Source organism: Brachyhypopomus gauderio, chromosome 10, assembly GCF_052324685.1.
Source record: "Brachyhypopomus gauderio isolate BG-103 chromosome 10, BGAUD_0.2, whole genome shotgun sequence".
Lineage (NCBI taxonomy): Eukaryota > Metazoa > Chordata > Actinopteri > Gymnotiformes > Hypopomidae > Brachyhypopomus > Brachyhypopomus gauderio.
In genome coordinates, this window is record NC_135220.1 from 5249350 (window position 1) to 5276106 (window position 26757).

Sequence of the window (26757 nt, forward strand, 5' to 3'; positions counted from 1 at the left end):
CTTCACGCTTGAAAGCTGTCATAACTGGAAAAGGATGTTGTACTAAGTACTAAAAAATAATGTCACTAGGGGGTTGAATAAAACTGATAATGATGTGAGCACAGTAAAGACATTTGTGGTTATTCCATCATAAATATTATGTTATGTTTGTCTAATTTATAAGTGCCTCTTTGATATAATTGTAAATAAGATGACTGAAATGATCAAAATCAATGTCAAACTGGCCAAAACACTTTATTTCAGTGGGGGTTGAATAAATTTGATCACAACTGTATGTTGTGTATGTGTGTACCCGCTAAGCAGTAGCGTGTGCCTGCATTGATCTACCTCATACGCACACGTGTGTGTGTGTGTGTGTGTGTGTGTGTGTGTGTGTGTGTGTGTGTGTGTGTTTTATTTATCTCTTCCCCAGCTGCTGTGGTTGTCATGGTATAAGGGCAACTCACTGTCTCTGTAGCCCGTCTGACGCCTGAGCAGGTACAATCACTGTCTGGGCTTTGGAAAAGACAGACAGACACGCAAGGTTCAGACCTACTTTCAGTTCAGCACAGCAGAGATGAACCGGTTTGCTCCCTAATTACAGAGAGGTAGAGCTAGATGAAGAGGAGATGAAGGTGTGCGCTGGCCAGACTCCTCCTCCTCCTCTACACCTCTGCTGAGCTGAGGGTTCTTGGGGTTCCCCGGCAGGACATGAAAGGGCTTATGGCAGCCTGACAGTGTAGCAGAGGATCTAGACTTCAGAAATGAAATCAGATAAGAAAGACGAGCCAGGGCTGTGATTCCCGATCCTGACGTTACCTCCAGGTAATGAAACGTTGGGGCAGATGGGAAGAAATTACCTGGCTTACATATTTCATTTACTTCTTTGATCCACAAATGAAATGAAATTATTAAATTTCACACCCTAGACATTGGGAAGCTCATGAGGTAAATCACATTTCTTTCGGGGAGGCAGGGCAATTTGAGGCTGTTTCTTCTAGCGCATATTAATCTCTTCTCCCAACGCTGACGTCTTCAGCAGATTCGCGCGGTGTGAAAAATGTGTGTGAGGTCTGCCCTATTGTCTGTGTTGTTTTGTATGAGCATCATCGCTTCATTACCGTTATTTTTCATCCCTGCTGTCATTCCTGTTCACGTCTGCAATGACATTGAGATTTCACCGTCTCGCTGATCACAGGCACCATGTGGGTGAAGGCCTGACTCCAGCACGTGGCCATGTTTTAAGACACGCCTGGTCAGTTATGGTTATATGGAAATGAGTTTGTGTTTGTAACAAACATGGTCATAATGTTGTTAAATGGACCTTAAATGAGATTAAATGAGACTCGACTGGGTCCTTACTCTAATGTCTCTCACACTGGGTCCATACCACTGCAAGACTCCTATGCTCCTTCTGAGAATGAGCAAATCTTTGTGTATCTGTCTCACTTTGAGACATAATTCACCCATTACTGGGGAAGACCATTTTCATGAGAACAGCTGTGTCTTCCTGCGTAGCCCACGGTGTGTGTTCCCTGCCTACAAAGTGATGGGGGAGACTCCATCTTCTCAGTGTCCAGGGCATCCCCAAGAGGGTTGTGGGTCAGAAACTTTGCAGTCTTCTATGTCGCTGAAACGTCATGTAAGCACACCTCCACAGGGCAAGAGCAGAAGCTGTTTATCTACAGAGTGTACAGTCCAGCACCTCTATTGTAAGTCCTTAATGCAGTTCAGCAGAGGGCATATCAGTATGGATCCAGTTTCCAATCAGCCTCTGATTCACGCATCATTTGCCTCAAACACTCCCCTGGCAGGCCAAAACCAATAGTGGCACAGTGATCTGCGTCAAAGCGGTGCTGCTCAAACATTCAGGAGGTGCTCTTAGACACACCATATCGTCAGAATATCGTCAAGATAACATTGAGCTCACACCCTGACAGAGACAATAAACCACGCAAAACACACTGGTGTTTGTTTCATAATGAACACACGTACATATACAAAGATCATGTGAATCCTCCCAGTGGCTTTGAAGGACCTTCGGTTCTCTGCGGTTGAAGACAATGGCGTCCTCCGCTGTCCCCACTTCTCCAGATCTTTCACACACTGGCACAGAGGAGGAATGGTGGAGAGGAGCAGGTAGAGGATGAAGCTCGTGAGGAACTGAACTCACAAAATCTGAGCTCACAAAACCTGGCCACACACCCGCCGGGCTCCGTGTCATGATGGAAGGTGTGGATCTCACAGGTCTCCAGCGCCGATCCAGTCAGCCGCACGTGTTAACAGGCCGGCTGCGGGGGTCACATTGCGATGGCTCCCATCTGGGTCAGCATTCATTAGCGACGGCATTAAGTAGGGATGTTACAAAGAGAACGGGTGTGTCCCTCTCTCCTCAAATTTGACTCAGGAGAAAAAGACACCTGGGGTGAGAGAGTCGGGCTTCATTCACTGTGGTGAAGGACAAAACTATTGCGTGATGGCCCCTGTCAACAGAGTGCAACTTTGCCCAGAAGAGGTAATGTACAGCACCGTCACTGCAGGATGTAGCTGACATTCAAGGACACTTCGCAGACAAGACACTCAGTTTGAACAAAAAACGTTAAAGAGACACTGAGCTTAAGGCTCAAAAATCATTTTTAACAGATCACTAGAAAATTGGGTAAAAATATAATGAAGCTTCCTTTTATGTTAGCCACCCAAAGCATGCACGCACGCACGCACACACACACACACACACACACACACACACACATACACACACACACACACACACACACACACACGCATGCACGCACACACGCACATGAATGCGCACACACACACACACACACACACACACACACACACACACTCACACAAAAACATTCACAGATGGAGAAACGTTAATGGCGACTGCTACTGACTCCTTATTAGAGACTTTAAAAAACAAATGTGCAATCAGCCACAAGAAAATGTCATTGGAAGCTGCATCTGTAGCAGCTGGTGGGTTGATGGAGCTGCTACAGAGACTGGGCAGACTGGGCAGACTGGGCAGACTGGGCAGATGGAGCCTAGACCATTTATGTTGGTACATATTTTAATTTGTTCAGATTTCTAAAGGTGATCTTCTTTAAAAGGTTGAGACTACTGCTCATGGTCATGGCGAGTGGAAGATGATGAGCAGTAGTTTTACTGCAGTGAAATGAAACGAGAGGACGAGTTTGGATACAGAGGACGGCTGTTCACAACCCACACTGACAAGAACAGAAATCCAAGGTTTAAACACAAGAGTAATGACTGACCTACGGCAGAAAAAAACACCTCCATTAAAACACCTCCATTAAAAAAGCTCCATTAAAACAGCGTGTTTACTGTTTTTATTTCATCTGATCATGTTTTGGGGGTTTTATCTTGCTGTTATTTAGAGTTATGTCATTATTACATAGCATAATTGTTTCCATCAGGGTTTAGGCAGTCGTTTCTTTCTCTAACTATCTAAAACTAGATGTCACTCCATCACTTTAACACACCAAAAAACAAAACATCTGCCCCTCCAACAATCTACTTTGCATCAAGTACCTATAGGACTAGAGGAGGAGACAGTGCTTACAGAGGAGAAGTGCTTCTAGAGGAGGAAACAGTACTACAAGAGGAGGAGACAGTGCTTCTAAAGGAGGAAACAGTGCTTCTAGAGGAGGAGACTGTGGTACTAGAGGAGGAGACAGTTTTACTAGAGGAGGTGACAGTGCTTTTAGAGGAGGAAACGGTACTACTAGAGGAGGAAACAGTACTACTAGAGGAGGAAACAGTGCTTCTAGAGGAGGAGACAGTGCTACTAGAGAAGGAGACAGTGTTTCTAGAGGAGGAGACAGTGCTTCTAGAGGAGGAGACAGTGCTACTAGAGGAGGAGACAGTGCTACTAGAGGAGGAGACAGTACTACTAGAGGAGGAGACAGTGCTACTAGAAGAGGAGACAGTGTTACTAGAAGAGGAGACAGTGCTTCTAGAAAGTACTTCTGGAGGAGGAGACAGTGCTACTAGAGGAGGAAACGGTACTACTAGAGGAGGAAACAGTACTACTAGAGGAGGAAACAATGCTTCTAGAGGAGGAGACAGTGCTACTAGAGAAGGAGACAGTGTTTCTAGAGGAGGAGACAGTGCTTCTAGAGGAGGAGACAGTGCTACTAGAGGAGGAGACAGTGCTTCTAGAGGAGGAGACAGTGCTACTAGAGGAGGAGACAGTGCTACTAGAGGAGGAGACAGTACTACTAGAGGAGGAGACAGTGCTACTAGAAGAGGAGACAGTGTTACTAGAAGAGGAGACAGTGCTTCTAGAAAGTACTTCTGGAGGAGGAGACAGTGCTACTAGACAGTGCTTCTAGAGGAGGAAACAGTACTACTAGAGGAGGAGACAGTGCTTCTAGTGGAGGAAACAGTGCTACTAGAGAAGGAGACAGTGCTACTAGAGGAGGAGACAGTGCTTCTAGAGGAGGAGACAGTACTACTACAGGAGAAGACAGTGCTTGTAGAGGAGGAAACGGTACTACTAGAGGAGGAAACAGTACTACTAGAGGAGGAGACAGTGCTTCTAGAGGAGGAGACAGTGCTACTAGAGAAGGAGACAGTGTTTCTAGAGGAGGAGACAGTGCTTCTAGAGGAGGAGACAGTGCTACTAGAGGAGGAGACAGTGCTACTAGAGGAGGAGACAGTGCTACTAGAGGAGGAGACAGTACTACTAGAGGAGGAGACAGTGCTACTAGAAGAGGAGACAGTGTTACTAGAAGAGGAGACAGTGCTTCTAGAAAGTACTTCTGGAGGAGGAGACAGTGCTACTAGACAGTGCTTCTAGAGGAGGAAACAGTACTACTAGAGGAGGAGACAGTGCTTCTAGTGGAGGAAACAGTGCTACTAGAGAAGGAGACAGTGCTACTAGAGGAGGAGACAGTGCTTCTAGAGGAGGAGACAGTACTACTAGAGGAGAAGACAGTGCTTGTAGAGAAGAAGACAGTGCTTCTAGAGGAGGAAACAGTACTACTAGAGAAGGAGACAGTGTTTTTAGAGGAGGAGACAGTGCTACTAGAAGAGGAGACAGTGTTACTAGAAGAGGAGACAGTGCTTCTAGAAAGTACTTCTAGAGGAGGAGACAGTGCTACTAGACAGTGCTTCTAGAGGAGGAAACAGTACTACTAGTGGAGGAAACAGTGCTACTAGAGAAGGAGACAGTGCTACTAGAGGATACAGTGCTTCTAGAGGAGGAGACAGTGCTTTGAGACAGTGCTTGTAGAGAAGAAGACTGCTTCTAGAGGAGGAAACAGTACTACTAGAGAAGGAGACAGTGTTTCTAGAGGAGGAGACAGTGCTACTAGAGGAGGAGACAGTTCTTCTAGAAAGTACTTCTAGAGGAGGAGACAGTGCTACTAGATGAGGAAATGGTGCTTCTAGAGGAGGAGAGAGTGCTACTAGAGGAGGAGACAGTGCTACTAGAGGAGGAGACAGTACTACTAGAGGAGGATATTGTGTGTAATGTGTATATTATGTATTTTGTGTATATAGTATGTATTGTGTGTATAGGGTGTATTTCAAGTATTTCAATTCAAATAGTTACAGTACTGAGATATCAGAAATGTCACTTAAATAGTCCTTCCTGGATCTGGGGTGCATACATAGGTAGCCACTACACAGACTACACCTACTACATAGACTACAACTACTACAAATAACAGATGTACTACACAAACTACCAGACTACACCTACTACATAGACTACACCTACTACAAATAACAGATGTACTACACAAACTACCAGACTACACCTACTACACAGACTACACCTACTGCAAACAACGCATCTACTACACAGACTACATCTACTACATTAAACACACCTACAAAACAAAGATCAATAGACCCACAGTACACACACATTTACGGTTAGGGTTAGTCCAGCTGTGTGGACTTAAATACATTACGGTTAGGGTTAGTGTTTAGGGTTAGGGTTTAGGTTTAGGGTTAGCGCTAGGGTTAGTCCAGCTGTGTGGACTTAAATGCAATATTAGGGTTAGGGTTAGTGTTTAGGGTTAGGGTTTAGGTTTAGGGTTAGCACTAGGGTTAGTCCAGCTGTTTGGACTTAAACGCGTTACACATCCTGCTAGTCCAGCTCCACAGGCACCTCGTCTCTTACTGAGCATTACAACACAGCTCCAGCAGGATGGATCTTTTTAACGACAGATCAATTCTGCAAATGAACTGCTTTCCCCCTCAACCAGAGTTAGAGGGAAAAATGAGGAAAGAGAGAGAGAGAGAGAGAGAGAGAGAGAGAGAGAGAGAGAAAGAGACAGCACACAAATAGATTTTTGCAGACCCAGGGATTTCCAATGCATGCGGCTCTGGCCACACGTCTCGTGTGGTTGAGTCAGACGAGGGACTGCAGGGTCTCGTGGGCTTGTGGAGACCCTTTAATTGGAGGAGAAGTGAGAGCAGCAAGGGCCTGACACTTACCAGCCCTGTTTATCAGCCCCTGTCAGCTGGCTAATTACCATCACAGCCCCTCCCACAGAAAACACCACCCAATGCAGCTCGCTACACCACTGCAAATACTTACCTCACGTTTGCACACACATGCACACACACACACACACACTCACACACACATGCACACATCACTCAGACGCATGCACACACATGTACGCACACACATGCGAACATACTGTGGATGCAGTGGTGTTAGCTCGACACCATTAGCTCGGTGTGTTTCTCATCTTGGTTCTCTTTGATACACCCCAGCCAGCCTGCAGCTGAATTCAACCATTCAACATCTGTGTTGAAAATAAGACCCGTTATCCACGATACTCTGAGAGCTGCATGAGTGAACGAAGGAATTCACTGATTCATGAAATTATTATGAATTGTTCTGTAAAACATAATATCAGTTCTGACGAGAATTGAGTTCTGGCTGCCTGTATAAGAAGAGATCTGAAAACTGGTTCAAATCAAACTAAACGCTCATGCTCATTCTAATGACATATTTAATGAACTAACAACGCCACACTCTCATGCTTCAAAACAGCAGTCTGTGAAAACCAAAGCCTGGACACAGAATGAACGACTCCACAGAATGTTTGCTAATGCCACACATGGGAATGTTTTGTTACAAAATGTTCTTGCTTCTGCATTAAGGTTTAAGCATTTAAACAACAAACAAATGCAGTATTTTTGTCGGACTCTGATCCTCACTTCGTTGGTTCCATTTGTAATGAAATGAAGAAACAATGTTTACTTTTTGAAGTCCAGCTGTTGGTGTATATGACACACCTCTAGGCAGGACACATGGCCGTCTCCTAGGTGTGCACAGCGTAATCTGTCTCACAGATGAGTGAGTCGGGTTATCCGTCTCAGATGAGTGAGGTGGGTTATCCGTCTCAGATGAGTGAGTCGGGTTATCCGTCTCAGATGAGTGAGTCGGGTGATCCGTCTCACAGGTGAGTGAGTCGGGTGATCCGTCTCACAGGTGAGTGAGTCGGGTGATCCGTCTCAGATGAGTGAGTCGGGTGATCCGTCTCAGATGAGTGAGTCGGGTGATCCGTCTCAGATGAGTGAGTCGGGTTATCCGTCTCACAGGTGAGTGAGAAGGGTGATCTGTCTAACAGGTGAGTGAGTCGGGTGATCCGTCTCACAGGTGAGTGAGTCGGGTGATCCGTCTCACAGGTGAGTGAGTCGGGTGATCCGTCTCACAAGTGAGTGAGTCGGGTGATCCGTCTCACAGGTGAGTGAGTCGGGTGATCCGTCTCACAGGTGAGTGAGTAGGGTGATTCGTGTCAAGCGAGTGACTCAGGTGATCCATCGCACAGGTGAGTGAGTCGGGTGATCCGTCTCAAGCAAGTGACTCAGGTGATCTGTCTCAGGTGAGTTCTACCCCATCAACTCAATCAGGATTTCCAGTGTCCCCCAATGGCAACACAGCTCTTCAAAAACACAAGCATGACCAGAGCAGAAAGGCCTCACCACTAACTCAGCGGGTCACTGTCTGTACGTCTGCGTGCTTTTTCATGACACCTACTGTCTCATCGAAAAGAAACATCTTCATCATTTCACAATGTTGGCAGGAAAGAAGACTCATCCACACTAATACTGAGCTCTCTCCATCTTTTTTAATTGGATTAAATTATAAGTGCGATTATTCTAAATGATTAATGTAATTATCACATCTGCCCATACCTGCTGTGCAGTTCTGTCACACAGGTTAAGGTATTTTTATGGAGATTCTAAAACCTTCTGCCACACTAAGGATGATAATTATCACAGAATAATTTAGCGGGATATTTTATTCTTCCATACAGACTTATGCATGAATATTTAAATGAATATGTGGATGTTAATGTAACTGAGTCTGGGTATTAAGGTTTGTCTCAGCTTAAAAAAAATTAATAAAACTGCAGTGTGCAAGAATGATAAGATTTCAAATAAACAGCATGAGTGCTGCAGTACAGATTACACAGAAACAGTAATGACAATACACACACACACAATACAGCCAAACACACACACGCGTGTGTGTGTGTGTGTGTGTGTCCTGCTCCGTGTCCTGTCAGACCCTGCTGCAGTGGGCCAGCTGATTCCATCACACAAAACACTCAGGTACTGAATTGTATCAGCAGCAAGTGCACCATGGCAACAGGTTGAGCCACACCCCCTAACCCGCCGTACTGCTGCACAGTATTTAAGCCAAATATATGCTTAAATATTTCTGGGCGGCGGAAAGGAGAGAAAACGAAACTCAGAGTCAGTCTGTTTTCCAGAGGTCTGTCGCCATGACAGCATCACCCATTCTGCTGCATAAGGAGGCCTTTATATATTTATCCTGGAAAGTAGGCTCTCTAAATTCATAAGGATCAGCACATTTCACTCTCTCTCTCCTTCTCTCTCCCTCTCCCTCTCTCCCCCCTTCTCTCTCCCCTCGTTCACAGGGAACAGTGCGACAGTGGGTGATTTTATTCCCACTCAGATGCGAATAAGTCTGATTCTGCTCCCGTTAAATGTAAGGTGACTGAGGAATATCCCTCCGCTCAGAAATCACACACTCTTATATTTCCCCAGAATGGGGTTGAAGGGATTGAATAACCAGCTAGTGAGAAGAATGCTACTGCAGTTCACTGCATAAAATCCTGCCATCACAGATGATACTGAGCTAATCTGGATTTAGACTTTTAATTGTGGGAAACCATCCTGAAATCTCACATTCTGTCACAACATGGCCTCTCGGGAATGTGTTTATAGTTTCCGTTTGTGTATCTAATGGGGCACTAATGACTAACATCAGTGTGAAAAGAGAGATTCTTTTCTTTTCATAGATCTTTTTTCATAGCCTCAGGTGACTACACAGGGACGTTTGCAGAATAATTCGAGTGGAGCGGCGGTGCTGACAGCTGTGTGGGTGAAGCTTGACCCTCGCTAACATGTGTGTGTGTGTGTGTGTGTAAGCAGGAGTAAAGCAGGCCACTCAGAGGGCACAGGGAGGGACGGGTTTAACGGTCATGCATTTCGCTGCAGCCAATCACGTGCTGGGCTGGGTGTGCCCTCCACGGCTGTGAAGAAATGAAGAGTTGGAGGCGGAGTCTGTGTTCCTGGGGGAGCAGGTGTTGCTCTGTGATGCCACACTGCCATTCATCTGCTCATGGTACACTGAACACAGGTGTACAAACATGATGTGTGCAACCACAGAGAGGACCAGGCAGACCGGGAAGAGGAATGCTTTCATACACACAAATACATCTGCCACACACACACACACACACACACACACACACACACACACACACACACACACATTCCTAGTCACACTCGTGATAGCATAACCTCTAGCAGCATTAGCGATAGCATAGATAGCATTAGTGAAAGCATAACCTCTTTTAATGTGGGATTTCTTATTCTGCTCTGTGCCTGTGCGTCTGTGTCTCATACCTAATGTACACACCTGTTGAAAGAGTTCAAGTGACAGAGTGAATAAAAGGAGAACATGGTAAATATGGTAAATACTACCACGTGGTCCTGTGTGGATAATGCCAGTGTTGGTTTTTTGCAGGTGTTTGTGGGTAATTGCCTGGTTTATTTCCAGTGCAGCAGGAATCGCTGCACACGTGCCATCATCCTCAACCACTCTCTGCTTTCTCCTTGAACAAGTATCTGTGTGTCGCTGATCAATATCAGAAAATAAAGACAAACTGTACGATGCTATAATTTTACCCAGAGTACAATAATCACCCAAACAACTAAAACGCAGCTCATTACTCATTACGATATTTATTCCATTTTCAGTTTTCCTCTTTCATCTGAGTGTGTAAGAATCTGTGAGTTGGAGATCACCTTGGCCATATGTAGATATACACAGGGGAGTGTGTAAGAATGAGAGGGGCATGTTCTGTTCTGTTGCTCATAATACAGCCATTAAGACTAGACATTCAGGACATTATACAAATATTACGACTAGACATCCAGGAGATAAAAACAGAGCTCATGGTCAATACGGCTTCATATACCTGCCAACTAGGCAAACGACAACTGCTAAACATTAGGTGAAACAGGTACAAATGTTCTCAGGAGATCACAGTGAGATCTCTCAGGAGATCACAGTGAGATCTCTCAGGGTATCTCTCTTGATCAAGCAGCACTGCTTTGGACAACTTTTATTTTTTATCTTGTGTTTTTAAGATCTTAACATCCAGACAATTTTTAGTTACCTATTTGAATCTCGACTTTATTATTAAACAATTATTACTGTACACAGAAACCAATATGAAAGGTATGCATGTCACATTCACATGCATCGCAACTCCCAGCATCCCGAGGACACCCAGGAGAATGACCATCCAATCATCTATCACTCTTCTGTTCCTCATCACCGAATGACTGATTACTCCCATCTGTCTACATCTGCACTTGTCTGTTTAAGCCTGTCTGATTTTTCCTAACCTCACAGAGCATCACTGCTACCACCAGTGCATAATGAGTGGATCTCTTCACTGCCTGTTCACAGCTCTGTTTGTTTTAGTGTCATATTCTTTGGTGTCTTCTATGGTGTCTCCTCTTTTGCATTTTGTTTGTTTGTGTGCTGTTTTGGTTGTCTGTCCTCTCACCGGGATCTTAATGTTCTCCCGGCTTGATAATCAGCTTGTGATGGTGCCAACCACCACCTTGTCTATGACTACAATTCTGGAATTGCCCTCCTGAAAATAAACCTGCCCCACCTTCTATCCGCAAGTGTCTGGGAGGTTTGGAGTCATTACAGCACAGTTCACAGAGTGAGGGATGAGGGTCTGGATCCACTGATAGATTAAAGTTTTCTCTGATAAAAAAAAAAACTGAACAAACAAAAAAAAAAAAAACAACTAGTTAAGAGGAAATTTACTTTGATCAGATCAATCCAGCCAATCTCCACATGTGTTGTTAAGTAGCTATATCATTCATTACAATATCTGATACGTCCTTCATCAACATATTTTATATATCCCTCATTAACACATCTGCTATGTCCTTTATTAACATACCTGCCTAATCATGCTAAGGTGATGGGAAAGCTATAAGGTCTTATTACGTCTCTCTTACCTCTAATGTCTCTCTTGTGTCTCATACTCATGACATCTGTCTAATGTCTTTTATTTCCTCTGATGTAGACCATGTGGATTTCTTGATGTAGACTAAACAGAGAGAGAATGAGGGAGCATGAGCCAGGTGACATCACTAATCATCCATGTCAAAGGTCACAATGACCAAACGCACAACAGGACAAATGTGTCATACACACAGCGTAACTCAAGTGGAGGGTTGGAAAGGGTAATCCCTGAATGGCATCGCAAACAACCACAGCTCATGAAGAAATTCACCACACAATTTCTTTGGGGTTTGTCTTGGCTCATTTATTATTCATCAAACACCAAGTAAGCAAACAAATGTTCGGTTAATCATTTAGAGGCCTATGTTGAAAAAAAAAACACTTGCTTCTTAATGTTTTATGAACTTAACAAAATGTAGTGGTAGCATCCTCCATACCTTGCAGCAGCATAACAAACCCTTTGTATTACAAGACTCATCGTAGAAACATCCTGTTCTTTTATGTCCTATAGATGACGAACTAGGCAGAGACCTTGCTCTAGATGACAGCTTGCAGTGTGTGTGTGTGTGTGTGTGTGTGTGTGTGTGTGTGTGTGTGTGTGTGGAGCTGTTCTGTTAAACTGTACAATCCTGAGCTTTATTCTTTTCACCATGTGGCAGATTGTACAGAAGCTTCTCTGTGACAGTAAAGAGGCTTTAGATGTATTGTTTTTGGGCCTGGAACCCTCCCCATCGTCATCCTGCCTGGGCGTACTCATCACGCCGCCATTAACTCCATCTGGGGGAGTTCATTCAACTGCATCATTACTTATGTGAATGTCTCCATCTGTCTTGCTGTAGGTCCTCCTTTGTTTGAAATGGCTGGATGTAGGGGCCAGGTCAAGCACCCCACACATGCTTCCAGCTAACTGGGGTGTGCAAAATGCAGAGGTGGGGACTCGAGTCACATGACTTGGACTCGAGTCAGACTCGAGTCATTAATATTAAGACTTTTGACTTGACTTGAAAAAATATTCAGAGACTTAGACTTGACTTGGACTTTTACACCAATAACTTGGGACTTGAATTGGACTTGAACCTGTTTACTTGCAAAGACTTGATTTTTTTTACCCCAAATCTAAATTTAAAAACGCATATTAATATTTATAAAGTGCGCCCCATTAATTTCATTTCCGTCCTTCTGACGCAGACCGGCGTTACACCAGATTCTGTGACCGTCGAGTTTTGTGACCACAGGGGGCGCTATTTCACAGTTTCTGTTCAGAGGCACAAACGCTTTACGAATGCTACGTAAACTACGCTGATGCACTTTCTTTACTCGTTTTGTTGGTGTCCACGAGCCAAAATATGACAGATGTTTATATTTACATTTATCGTCTCTTAATTACATAAATGTACTTAAACAAGATTTACCATCCCCTCACCATTGCAGCCAACAAAGAAATCATGAATGGGATGTACAGGTGAGCCTTTTTAACTGGGGTCACCAATTCTGACGGCAGCCATCCGTCACGGTATGGCGGCCCCCTACTGGTCGCCCCCGTCTACAGCAGCAGCTTGTCCTGTGGGTGTGGTGTTGTGTTCGTCCCTCAGGTGGGCGGAGCCCGCGATCCGTCTCACCTGAGGGTCGTTTGTTCGTCTATATATGTCTTGTCTTTGTACCAGTTGACCGCTGGTTATTATATCCTTAATTCGGATCAGTTCACGGGTTTTGGTTTGCGCACTTTACATATTAAACCATCCTTTTTCCCTGAGACTTGGTGTGATCGCTTCCATTTATTTTCGCTCATCCTACCCGTCACAGAATAACCAGCCACCCTTCGGAAGCCGCCAGTCTCCTTTACTTTTTCCTTCGTTCGTGGTCATGTCTCGTGGTAAGTGTTTGTCTGCGTGGTGTTTAGTTTGAAGAGCTCCGCCGTGCTTTTGTGTTGTGTGTGTGTGTGTGTAGCACGGCGAGGACCAGGGCAGACTGCCCTGAGACAGCTCTTCATGTCCGTTGTTTGTCTGTCTGAAGAGTTTTGCCATGCGTTTGTTTTGTGTGTTGCACGGCGAGGACCAGGGCGTCTTCCCTGTTATACTCTTCATGTTTTGTGTGGGTGAAGTGTACGTGTGAATGGGCGTGTGGACCAGTGTGCGTGCTCGTGGTGTTATATGTTTAGTGTTTCGTGTGTGACGCGGGTGCCGCTCGTCACTGTCGCCTCGCTCCCCTGTCGTCTTGTGTTTTGTGTGGGGGAGCGACTGCGAACCTGAGCGGCACGTCACAATACTACCGAGCGCGCATGTAAGAGTCCCGTTCGTTCATTGTTTGTACACTGTTTTTTGTTTGTCTAGTCTTTGCGTGTGTGTGGTTCTCGCGTGCCTGTGATATGTTGTATGTAATTCCACACATGCTCCTCCCCCTTGAGTGTGTGTTGGGGGTGGACCAGTGATGGTCCCGTGCCACGGGGAGTGGCACGGAGGGCGTCGCTCCTGAGGGAGGCCCTGACCAGGAACGTGGGGGGTTCTCCTGAGCAGGTGGAAGTCCCCTGCTGAGACGGAGACCCCTCCCCCATTGTAGGGGAGATAAGGGTAGTGCGCGTATGTGTTTTGTGTTGGTGTGTGTGGGTGTGTGTGTGTGCATTTGTGTTTTATGTGCAGGTGTTTCTCCCTGGCGGTGGATCGTGGCGTTCCTGGGCCTTGTGGAGGTCTCCACCTGGCAGGAGCCCCCTTATGTTGTGGGGTGACCGGAGCCCGGTCTTAAAGAGCCCCTCCCTAGAGGGTTGGGGCCCCCGGATGTTTGGGGACCATGGGGCTCCGGTCTGAAGAGCTCCTGCACAAGACGGAGACCCTTCCACGGGGTCCTGGAGGTGACATAGCCACGCCCCAGGGAGGTAACCTGCACACACATACACCCCGGACGGACAAGGAGCCGTGGCCCGTCGTCCTCGCACCTGTGGGGCTATGCGGCTTAATGCCGGTTAGGGCGTGAGGGCCCTGTGACCGACCGGGGCGTGGTTTTGTCTTGTTGACGGCCCAGTCGGTCCAGGGTCCCGCCCAGGTAGGCGAGCTAACCTGTGTTTGTATTTTGTGTTTCAGCTCCGAGACTACAGGGTGTGTCCCTTGTCCCTGCCTGCCTGCCCCTTTGTTTTGTGTGCTGCTGCTGTAGGCCGCACAGCCGGTGGAGGGGAGTGCGGCTTGGAGGGGGGATCTGTCACGGTATGGCGGCCCCCTACTGGTCGCCCCCGTCTACAGCAGCAGCTTGTCCTGTGGGTGTGGTGTTGTGTTCGTCCCTCAGGTGGGCGGAGCCCGCGATCCGTCTCACCTGAGGGTCGTTTGTTCGTCTATATATGTCTTGTCTTTGTACCAGTTGACCGCTGGTTATTATATCCTTAAATTCGGATCAGTTCACGGGTTTTGGTTTGCGCACTTTACATATTAAACCATCCTTTTTCCCTGAGACTTGGCGTGATCGCTTCCATTTATTTTCGCTCACCCTACCCGTCACACCATCAGAATATGTGACCCCACTGAATCTCCATGTAACAATAGTAGCCTACACCGTGACCCCACAATAACAGAAAACAATGAAAAAATAACCCTAACCTTTTTTAGTCTATATTTAAACATTTTATCCAAATGTTTAGAATAACCATTCATATGACAGCATCTTGCTTACGATGAAGCTTGCTATTTTCGAGTAAAATGATGTAACGAAACATTCTTGTTTAAGTACATTTATGTAATTAAGAGAAGATAAAATGTAAATGATCTGTCATCTTTTGGCTGGCGGACACCAACAAAACAAGTAAAGAAACGCATCAGCATAGCATTCGTAAAGTGCTGGTGCCTGTAAAAAAAAAAAGACTCGAAAGGACTTGAAATTCCAAGTTTGAGACTTGGGACTTGACTTGACGGTTGCTTGTCTTGACTCGAGACTTGACTTGAGTTGACTGTCTTTGCTTGAGACTTGACTCGGGACTTGAGGATAAAGACTTGGACTTACTTGAGACTTGCAAAACACTGACTTGGTCCCACCTCTGGCAAAATGCATCATACAACAACAACAATAATTTCCACAGCGCCTTTCTCGTAACCCCAGCCGCCTTCCATACTGAAGTAAAGATGGAGTGTAAAGAGCAGTCTTACGTTCTGCACTGAATGAGAAAAGTGAGAGACAGACACAAACAGACTGAGCTGAGGAGTTCCAGAGTTCATCATAATATCAATGATGGCATCATAATGATAACATCACAGAAAGCGTCTATAGTAACATCTTCATTGTTGTTTCAAGGACATGCAAGCTGACATTATTGATTATGTTACACATTTTGCAAAAGCACTTCAGATTCCTGCCCTGCAAGTCCGGTGGGCTAGTCCTGCACTTGTGCTCAGCACACAACGAGCTGGGCTAGCAGAACCGAGCTAGCGGAGCTGAGCTAGCAGAACTAAGCTAGCAGAACTGAGCTAGCGGAGCCGAGCTAGCGGAGCCATGCTAGCGGAGCCATGCTAGCGCAGCTGTGCTAGCGGAACTGCTTAGAAGTGCATGACTAAAGACAAAAACGAGCAACTGAACAATGGCCGGAGACAAAGCACAGAATGTCTGGTGACCTATGTGATTAAATTTCATTGCTACATGAGGATCATCCTTTAGTTTGACTTTGAAAAGGTGGATGTTGCTCCAAAAATGTCAAAAACCTATGAATGGGAATCAGTCCCCATTAACGACTTGACAACTAGACCTGTTACACCAACTGTAAGCCACATCCACAGAGAACATGAAGAACACATTTGGGTTTGGGACTCGAGAGAGAAATGACAGACAATGCAAAGTAACAATAACTGACATTCATAATAATAATAAAAAAGTGACCAGAGCTATGTTTGTGGTAAACTGTATCCCATCATGCAACAGTTGCAGAAAATCTTTCCCAAGTGGGTGTAACCACCGTACATTCATAATTTGCATTTGTCACACACTGGATACCATACTGCATACTACTATAGGGATGAGTATACAGAATACAGTATACACTGCAATTTATACAGTACACAGTATGTAGTAGGCTATCTTGAACACAGCCAGTATATACAAAGAACATCAACAAGAAACACCTGGGGCAGATTACACAAGGGGTAACAAATGAGACCCAGATGAAACATTTCAAGGACAAGAAAACCAAAGCAAGAGGTGGCGAGGCATCGCCGTGGGAACTATAACACCAGGGGAGGGGCAACTGTGACCCTCCCACCAAGCTGTTCCACAGAGAGAGATGGAATCTGTCTCCACTGGATAAGACGATTCTCAGTATTAGTATCTGCCAATATGGGTGATGAAGCTCAGGGCACTTTGTGGTTTCCAGAGCCATGGAAAAGTGAAAATTGGTGAAAATTCACCGTCATTGGTAAAAGCAATGGGTGGAGTTTCCGTCTCACAGCAGTGTGAGGTGCGCTGGGACTTATAAGACCTTTGGAAAATGGCTGAATTTAAAACCGGAATAAAACTGTGATTGAACTGACAAACTGTTTAACTCTACAAGTTGGGAAATTCTTCTAAAGAAACTTCAGCAGTGGAAAAAACTTTTTGGAGTGCGTTCACCTCAAGTCAAACTCCTGGCAATCCAAGTTCAGTGGCGTTTAGTTGATCATCTGTCTCAACAGTGCACACATCAGTAAGAAGCAGCATTATTGATGAGTTTCGCACTGTCATTCGGGCTCCTGTGAAGCCGGGTGATATATAAGTGACAGGTGGTGATGACATTCCAACCAGGAATGAAAACAGCCAAGTATAGACAAGAACAGGAAAGTGCAGAGGTTACCATGGGATCTCAGAGACACTCTGATTCTTTGGTTCAGAATTAGAAAAATCTTTCCTACATGGGCCTGTACACGTCCCCCTTTTATCATCACCTCTCTCTGACCCTTTTCTCCCTCCTTTCCTTTTTCTCTCCCTCTCTCTCTCTCCCCAGGTAGAGTACCGCAGTAATGAGTGTGTGGATGTGTCCGCTGTATCAACAGGATCTTGTGTTGCTTGTCCCCTGTTTCCTGTAGGACTCATTAAGAAGAAACACAGCTGTGTCTTTGGCTCACACCTGGTGCTCTTCCTAAAGAGCTCTCTGTGTGCTCCAGCTCGAGCATGCTTCCCCGTTTATTTATTAGAGCTCTTCCCAGGGAGCGACCCAGGTGAGCACAGACAGAAAGACTAAGGACTGTTGTCATGGCAAGGGGCACCGCTACCCTCCAAAGCCGAGCAGTCGAGGTCCTGATCACACACACACACACACACACCACAGTCCTGTTCGGTTGATGCACTGGTCCCTGGTCCTCACGTGGCCTGCCTCATCAGCGAGAGACACTCCCTCTCTGTTTACTCCAACACCCATTTGTCGAGGGTTGATGCATCCTTCACTTCCTGCTTTCAAATTTCTTTCTTTTTTCTGTTCACAAGCCTGTCAAGGCGTGTCAGGCAACTTGATGGTTTCCTAATAGGATCAGGGGAGAACGAGTTTACAAACGAACTAAATCAATCTCGCTACCTTGTTATATGGTTCACGCTGTTTAGAGTGTGTTGTGGCCAAAGGCTGTACTGTATAGCATTAGAGTCTCATGGTGCTGGTTTTGACAGTTTTATATGTGTTTTAACACTTCAGGCAGTACAGTCTTGTCAGCTGACATAACACTGCAAACAGATGAATTATTAGAACTACACTGTACACACAACTGTTAAGGGTTCATCATACACCAGCCTCAGATTATAGCAACTAGTAAACTAGAAAGCCACGTGTGTAACTCTCTGTGGCTGACTAAGTCCCTAATATGACTGGACATAAATTTAAACAGGTCAACATAATACATTTAAAGTTATTTGAGTGTGTGTTTGCATACATGTTTCAAAGAGGGCATTGCTACAGTTAACGACTTTTGCTTCAGTTTAAACACTAACCAGGCTGTATTGTCGGTTAATCGAGCGTGCTGCTGTGAAGGCAGTATTTCTCCATGCTACTGTTGCTTTCCTCAACACGAGGACAAATATAACTAATATACAAGCAATTACTGCACAACCCACACACATAACTGGGTTAGGGAAATGTGTGCAAGGTAACACCTACAGTCTAAGAACTTGGAGCTCCACTAATAACAATGGATGCTGTTTAGCAATAAACAAGACCATCAATTCTGCCACACAAATTGCACTGAACTCTTCAAATCCCAACCAAACTTGTATGACTCTGGAAACTCTAATGAACAATTTATCTCAATGAATTCATTTGTTTCGCTTTAGTCAGCAGTAAATGTTTTAATTTTGCCACAAAGCACGATCATGCCTCTCCTGCTACCAGCACACAGCTGCTTCCTTTCCCTTCATCTCACGCTTTTAATGTTTTAAGCTTTACTGCAAACTGCCAGCGTTGGCTCGCTGTAGCACTAAAACACACCAGCGTTGGCTCGCTGTAGCACTAAACCCATTAACAAACACACTGGCGTTGGCTCACTGTAGCACTAAACCCATTAACAAACACACCGGCGTTGGCTCACTGTAGCACTAAACCCATTAACAAACACACCGGCGTTGGCTCGCTGTAGCACTAAACCCATTAACAAACACACCGGCGTTGGCTCGCTGTAGCACTAAACCCATTAACAAACACACCAGCGTTGGCTCGCTGTAGCACTAAACCCATTAACAAACACACTGGCGTTGGCTCACTGTAGCACTAAACCCATTAACAAACACACCGGCGTTGGCTCACTGTAGCACTAAACCCATTAACAAACACACCGGCGTTGGCTCACTATAGCACTAAACCCATTAACAAACACACTGGCGTTGGCTCACTGTAGCACTAAACCCATTAACAAACACACCGGCGTTGGCTCACTGTAGCACTAAACCCATTAACAAATACACCGGCGTTGGCTCACTGTAGCACTAAACCCATTAACAAACACACCAGCATTGGTTCACTGTAGCACTAAACCCATTAACAAACACACCAATGTTGGCTCACTGTAGCACTAAACCCATTAACAAACACACCAACGTTGGCTCACTGTAGCACTAAACCCATTAACAAACACACCGGCGTTGGCTCACTGTAGCACTAAACCCATTAACAAACACACTGGCGTTGGCTCACTGTAGCACTAAACCCATTAACAAACACACCAGCTTTGGCTCACTATAGCACTAAACCCATTAACAAACACACCAACGTTGGCTCACTATAGCACTAAACCCATTAACAAACACACCAACGTTGGCTCACTATAGCACTAAACCCAATAACAAACACACCAATGTTGGCTCACTGTAGCACTAAACACATTAACAAACACACCAGCATTGGTTCACTGTAGCACTAAACCCATTAACAAACACACCAACGTTGGCTCACTGTAGCACTAAATATATTTTTTTTAGAGTTCTAATGAAGTAAAAATGAACAACTGATTTTGGTTTTTACTTTGCATGTGAACCAAGTTGTGTAATCAGCACTTCTCAATGCAAGGTCTCTCTCTCTCTTTCTCTCTCTCTCTCTCTCTCTCTCTCTCTCTCTCTTTCTCTCTCACTCTCTGCCTCACAAGTTTATCTGCTCTTAAACAAGTTCAAAACAGGTTTCGTTACAAAGTCTTTCACCTGAGCCAAGCATATAAACTCAGAATAATATTAACTCTGCCAAATCCTCAGAGCCTGTCTCACCCACAGAGCAGACACAAGACTGGCTGTGACCTGAAGCCCTGAACATGCCGCAGAGAGACGACAGTGCTCACAAAACGGAGGTGGGGGGGAGGGGGGGGGCAAGAACGGGGTTTAATAGCTTTGATTTTCCTGGTTTAATTTAGGATGATCCGGGCAATTAAAAGTGGCAGATTGCTTTCATCCAGAAACATGTCAAAACTGGAAGTAAATTCTGCAGAATAAAAATACTAACTTGATTAGTATAAAGGAGTCAGCACAGGCCTGACGTGCTCCGAGTGAGGGTGATGAAGGTGGCACTTACCTGCAAGGACACGGGGCGCCGGCACAGAAGACAAACACTTCTCAGCACAAGCTCACCTCAAGCTAGCAGTGGACCGGCAACATGGAACTCTAAATATCAAAAATGAAAGTGATAACTATATGGAATACAGTTAATGTGGTGATTAATGTGAACAACGACTCTCATATCTCACCCACACGTCACCTTCACAACCGGGAACCGACATAAAAATGAAACCCCATCATTTTTTAAAAGCAATGCAGTCCACTCTCTCTTACTCACTCTCTCTCTCTCAGGAGATCAGTCAAAGCATAACGACCTTTCCTCTTTCTCTCTCCTGCATTTAATCAAAATAACCCCCCTGCGGGACCTGCTCCTTATCTCGCGCGCTCGCTCCATTACTGCGGGCTGCTATCCTGGAGGCCGTGACCCCGCCCACGCCCGCCTGCTATCGGACATCTTCCCGTCTAAAGGCCACCTCAGTATTCACACCACCACTGACCCGGACGACTAGCCACCAGGGGGAGCAGTTAGAGAAGGCCACGCACACACACACACGCACGCACGCGTAAAGATATACGAGCATTCACAATATTATGGAATATTGTTCTATATGCAATGTTGTATTATAAAATATTGAAAACAAATATATTGAATGCAAATTTCAGGCATCTGAAATATTGGACATTTTCAATCATTGAGCCTGTTTGTGAAATGTTTTTAAACATCTTAAACCATCTTATACGTTTTTACAATAAAACTGCACGGCACTGCGTGTTAAACATGCACTGTGTTAAACATTTCTTCATCCTCGGGGAGTTAAAATGATGAAAACGAGACTGAAGCTGGTGTCTCGTGCTCTAAGCATATGTCTGTTTTTTGTTCGGGGTGTTTACAAAAAAACGTGTGTGTGTGTGTGTGTGTGTGTGTGTGTGTGTGTGTGTGTGTGTGTGTGTGTGCATTTTGTTCCAACATTATGTGATTTTTTTCCCATTCATCCTTTGGAAGTAGCAGCTTAAACACAACCCCTCGGGACGGCTAGACGAAAGGTTTATGAGCGGGAAATGAACTGGAGCCCTGAATGGAAGTGCTGGTAATGGCTTCGTGCCTTCGCTTATCTGTGAGGCGAATTTTGTGTAATCCTGCACCCCGACTCCACCACCCGGGTTTTCATTAAATAACCCGACATATTTTAACAGGAAATGTGTTTGTCGCATAATGAATCCAGCCCAGTCATACTGAGAAGAAAGCCATGCAAAATACATCAAGACTGCGTGAGAGGAGTTGTTTTTGACGAGGGGGGGGGTCATTCTAACTCACTGACTCTTATACCCGAAACAAGCTATTGTATTTCATTTTTTAAGTGATCCACACAGTATCCACACACTTCTTTTCTGATTAATTCCATGGCATTTACATCCAGAATTTCTCAATCAACAAAAAATGACCGGGCTGCATAAACGTGTCAGTGTGTGTGTGTGTGTGTGTGTGTGTGTGTGTGTGTGTGCACCCTTGTGGTAAGGTCAGATGGCCCGTTTGCAGTTTGACGTCGTTTTCTTTGTTTCTTTCTACGTCAGGAAAAAACAATACCAGGAAGCTGACATTTGGATGTGTAATACAACAACTCTCTGAACGCAAATCACACAAATCCAAGAATAAGAGTAAGTCTTCCTGACCGGGAGCTGCGCGTTACCGTGACTTATCGTTTAATCGCCGAGGCGCCCCACTAACAGCATCTGTTATTAGATCCCCTATGTTTTGACACGGTGCCGTATTGATATATTGTGTAATTAATAGCTCCGTCTGCCTGTATCTGACTCCTCCATCACTAAGGATGGTGGATGCCGCGCTTCTCATCCACTCTTTTTCACACTGACAAATTGAATTAAATAAAATTATTTACATCTCATCCGTTAGGCGGCCACGTCGTTGGAGCTTAAAACACAAAAACGAACATCGCTGAATATTCATATGTCACTTTACAGAGCGCTCGTGCTCATCACTGTTACACCTGCACGTCATACGCTTGAAACCAAGAATATCATAACAGAATATGCGAACAGCGAATATTAAGCACAACACAGAAGTGAAAAATAACCAAACATGCAATGTTGCACGAGAGCAATGAACCATTAAATAAACCGAAATTAGCTAATGAAATTAAACTAAAAACTTTGTAAATTATTTCCCCATTTTGGCAACAATTTATAACAATTTTACAAAGTTCTTACTCAATGCTAAAAATACAAACCTCAAACATCTTCAATATAAGACATGCTGTATAAGATATTGTCGGGTATTACTTCATATGGGTATTGCTTCATACGAGTAGGCCTATTGCTTCATATGGGTTTTACTACATACGGGTATTACTTCATCCGGTTATTACTACATACGGGTATTACTACATACGGCTATTACATCATATGGGTATTACTACATACGGTTATTACTACATACAGGTATTAGGTCATGGATATTACTACATACGGGTATTACGTCATATGGGTATTACTACATACGGGTTTTAATACATGCGGTTATTACTACATACGGGTATTACGTCATATTTGTATTACTACATACGGGTATTACTACATATGGGTATTTCTACATACGGGTATTACTACATACAGGTATTACTACTACGGGTAATGCTATATCTCTGTTACAACTGGAGGCATAATTTTGCATGATGTAATTATTAAACATAACACAGTGCAATACTAAAAACCAGTTCAAACTCTGTGAGTGTACACACTAGCAATATATGATGATTAGGTTGAACCAGAGTTTGCTACAAATTGATTCAGTTGGCTTCAAGTTGTAGCTACATGTATTGGCTGACAGTCTCCTCAGTGAATAATATATTGAAATCCTAATAAAAGCTTTGAAGGAAGATTTTTGTTTATCTGTTTTGTAGGAAACCTGTAGGTAAGAAAGCAGCATACAAACAAAAGAAGACAGCTGATTTAAAATAAATTTTATATGAAACTGAAAAAAGGGATAAAGAACATTATTAAATGGTATAGCAAAGATACTGAAAGGTGATATTTTATTGAGTTTGGATAAAACATGAGAAATATATAATTGTGTAACTGAAAACTATTTTGATCTTCTAAAATAACCACTGGGCCTTGGTGAAATGGACTAGAACCTCCACTGCTGTATACATGCAGTTGTTGACAAGCTGCCGGGTGGAGCATAATGTGATCCAATAAAGACTCATCCCTTCTGGATCCTGTTACAATTACAAACCAAATAGTTTCAGGTGTCATTTTTCTTTTCATATTTACCAGACATTGTCTGAACACAGCTTTACTTGAATCAATATGATATATAGTATATAATGTACTGTATAAAATGTACACACTGTCTATACAATGTATTTCTGCTAAAGAGTGCAGTGATTGTACCTGGACTTGTGTGGCATAAAGGAGACAGACTGAAGAGGAACTAGAGGTGTCAATTCCAGGTTCAGAGATGAAAAGTCCTCACCAGGATTTTGCTCAGGCTTCCTGGATTGTGTTGATTCCACTAATTTTACCTGGATTGCTAATTAGAAAATCTAGCAAGCTTGAGCAAAATCCTGGTGAGGACTTTTAATCTCTGAACCTGGAATTGACACCACTAAGAGGAACAGGGCTTGACACATCCAGAGTGATGAGCTTCACGCTGTATCCTCCTTCAAGTCTTTTAGGCACGTCTTTGTCTCCTGGTCCCTTCAAACCTGCCTTGCCAACCTGTCTTTGCCCTGCCTGTGGGTGTTGGCATCAGCCTGGCAGTCCAGAGACACATGGTCCTGGCTGAGCTGAGGCACCTGGGACGGGCGAGACGGAGACGAGCACGCAGCTCTGCTCTCTGCCTTGTGTAACACCGCCCTCCTGGTGAGAAGCGACTTGTGACAGCTCAGATCACGGCAACACTCCAGATCACTCCAGACCTCACTCTTTTCAGGTCTGGAGTACAATGAGGAGCTGGGGCATATCTCCTGATTCCACATCTTGCTGGCCTTATCCTCCACCTTTACAGGGACCTTCCTGACATGCTGGTGGAGGACATGGTGGGTTGTGCCAGAATTGGGGCTGGAGGACGCCTTTGTGTGGATGACGGCTGGCCCTGAGATGGCTTGAGCTGCTAGAGTGTGAGCAACCTTCACACTCCTGTTACTGCTCTTGCGGACTGGCTCTACAACCAGGGAAGGGAACCTAGTCTGACTGCAATGCTGGCCTGCATCAAGGCATATGCCCATCGACTTGCCACCACGTTGTCCAGCTATGGTAAATAGTTTAGCACACCTTTTAACTTTTCAGACCCCTCTAGTGACTTTTTTTAAAAGCGACTAGCTGCAAATCTAGCTACTTTTCCTGGTATTAGTATGGAACGCTAAAGTAGTCCAAATTAGTCTCAAACTAAACTTGTTTGATTTGTAAAATGGTGAAAAAAGCGGCGCTTTGGAGGTTTTTACGCTGCAAAATACGCCGTTATATTTCAGAACACTGTAAAATACGCCACAAAAAAACAGTATTTTGCTGCATTTAAATATTACTTTAACAGACATCCCAAGTTGTAAAAACTAATTTCAGGGAGGTATCGCCGGAACCCCTCCTCCCCTCCTCCCCCCTCCTAATTTTATTTTTTTTAACCATAGCAAAAATTATTTCGTCAAACATGGACAGGTAGGGACACGTTACATTTACTCAAGTAGCTTTTTGAACAAAAATGTACTTGTGAGAGTAGTTTTAATATGAAAAACTTCTACTTTTACTTGAGTAAATATGTGGTGAGAAAAACGTGACTTTTACTCCGTTACAATCGGATTTGCGCCGCACGCTACCGTTACTTTAGTTTTGTAAATAATTAGTCTTTTCAGTGAGAAGACTGACCAATGTCTCGTCATCTGAGTATGTCTGACCAATGAAATGAAGCTGGTCAGTCACGTGATCACAAACACAAACTTTTTCCACTGGTAGCAAGAAAGTGACAGGAAAAACCTACTGAGTTTTGGCCTCACATACAGCCAATGTTTACATTACAAACGTGTAAAAAGGACAGTTATATAATGCGCTGTCAGTTGTGTCTGCCCAAATATATGGATGTTTCAGCCTACAAGAAATCGAAGTCAAATTTGAGGAAATACGTTACGATAAGTTTGCCGTATGTATAATTTTTACATAAGGCATAATTTTGCATGATGTAATTATTAAATGTAACAGTGCAATTCTAAAAACCAGTTCAAACTCTGTGAGTGTACACACTAGCAATATATGACGATTAAGTTGAACCAAAGTTTGCTACAAATTGATTCAGTTGGCGTCAAGTTGTAGCTACACGTAGGCTACTGGCTGACAGTCTCCTCAGTGCCTTTATGGAACACATTTAAGTTACCAGTGGCGAACCGTCAGGGCCTGAAAGATGCTTTATTTATATGTAATATATGTTAATAACGCTTCACCAATAATTTGTATTTTTCCTCTAAATCGGTTTTCAAACCCACTTTTTGTGCTTATGCTGGAAAAAAAACTCAGTGCTGAAATAAAAAATCAACCAATTAAAATATTTCTAACGTGTCTAAGTAAAACAGAGAAAGGACCTCCTCCAGGACTCATGCCTTTTACATTAAGAGAGCTTTTATTATGGATTGGCAGTTAAATCAACCAATCATATTTCAAATTAGAATGGTGAGGGCGTGCTCCAATGGTCTCAGGGTATTCTCGCTGGCCCTCGTGCGTCACTTCTGCATGGTTGGTGTCTTGCGAGCTTTTAGCTTGTGTGCTAGCTAGTTAGCAGCTCTTAGCCAGCACCACCGTGAGGTTTTACAAGCGGAAAGGATGGAATCGCACTTATAATAAATAAGTTTTCAGCTATTAATAATTTGCTGACATTTGTGAACGAATTGTGATGTTTGGACTTCTAACTGACTGGCATTTGGTGGTTAAATGATGCAGAAGTTGTGTAGGTACGTTGCACATAGTAGACGCGATGATGACAACAGTGGACGTGTTTTCATACTACGGTCATGTTTTCATTTGGCTCTGTCTAGTGAAGGCCCCTTGCCAGCAAGTACGGTTCACCACTGAAAGTTACACAGGCCTAATTATTAGGAACAAACAAAAATGCATATTTATAATAAATAATATTTATATTTCTATATTATATTTATTTATAATAAATGATTTTCGTTATCATTAATAGGCATTGTTTTATAAATTACATCATGTTTTCCATGATGTAATTT

At 44.1% G+C, this 26757-nt stretch overlaps 1 long non-coding RNA gene across 1 annotated transcript in view; it reads right to left on the bottom strand.

Annotated features, from left to right (window-relative positions):
• Window positions 1–10702: 10702 nt before the first annotated feature.
• Window positions 10703–26757, bottom strand: part of LOC143526246 (uncharacterized) — a 33805-nt gene continuing 17750 nt past the window's right edge. Inside the window, exons 3-4 of the long non-coding RNA XR_013133842.1 lie at window positions 11557–11648; window positions 10703–11312 (exon numbers count right to left, since the gene is read on the bottom strand). This is a non-coding gene — a long non-coding RNA (uncharacterized LOC143526246). The remainder of the gene's footprint in view (window positions 11313–11556; window positions 11649–26757) is intronic.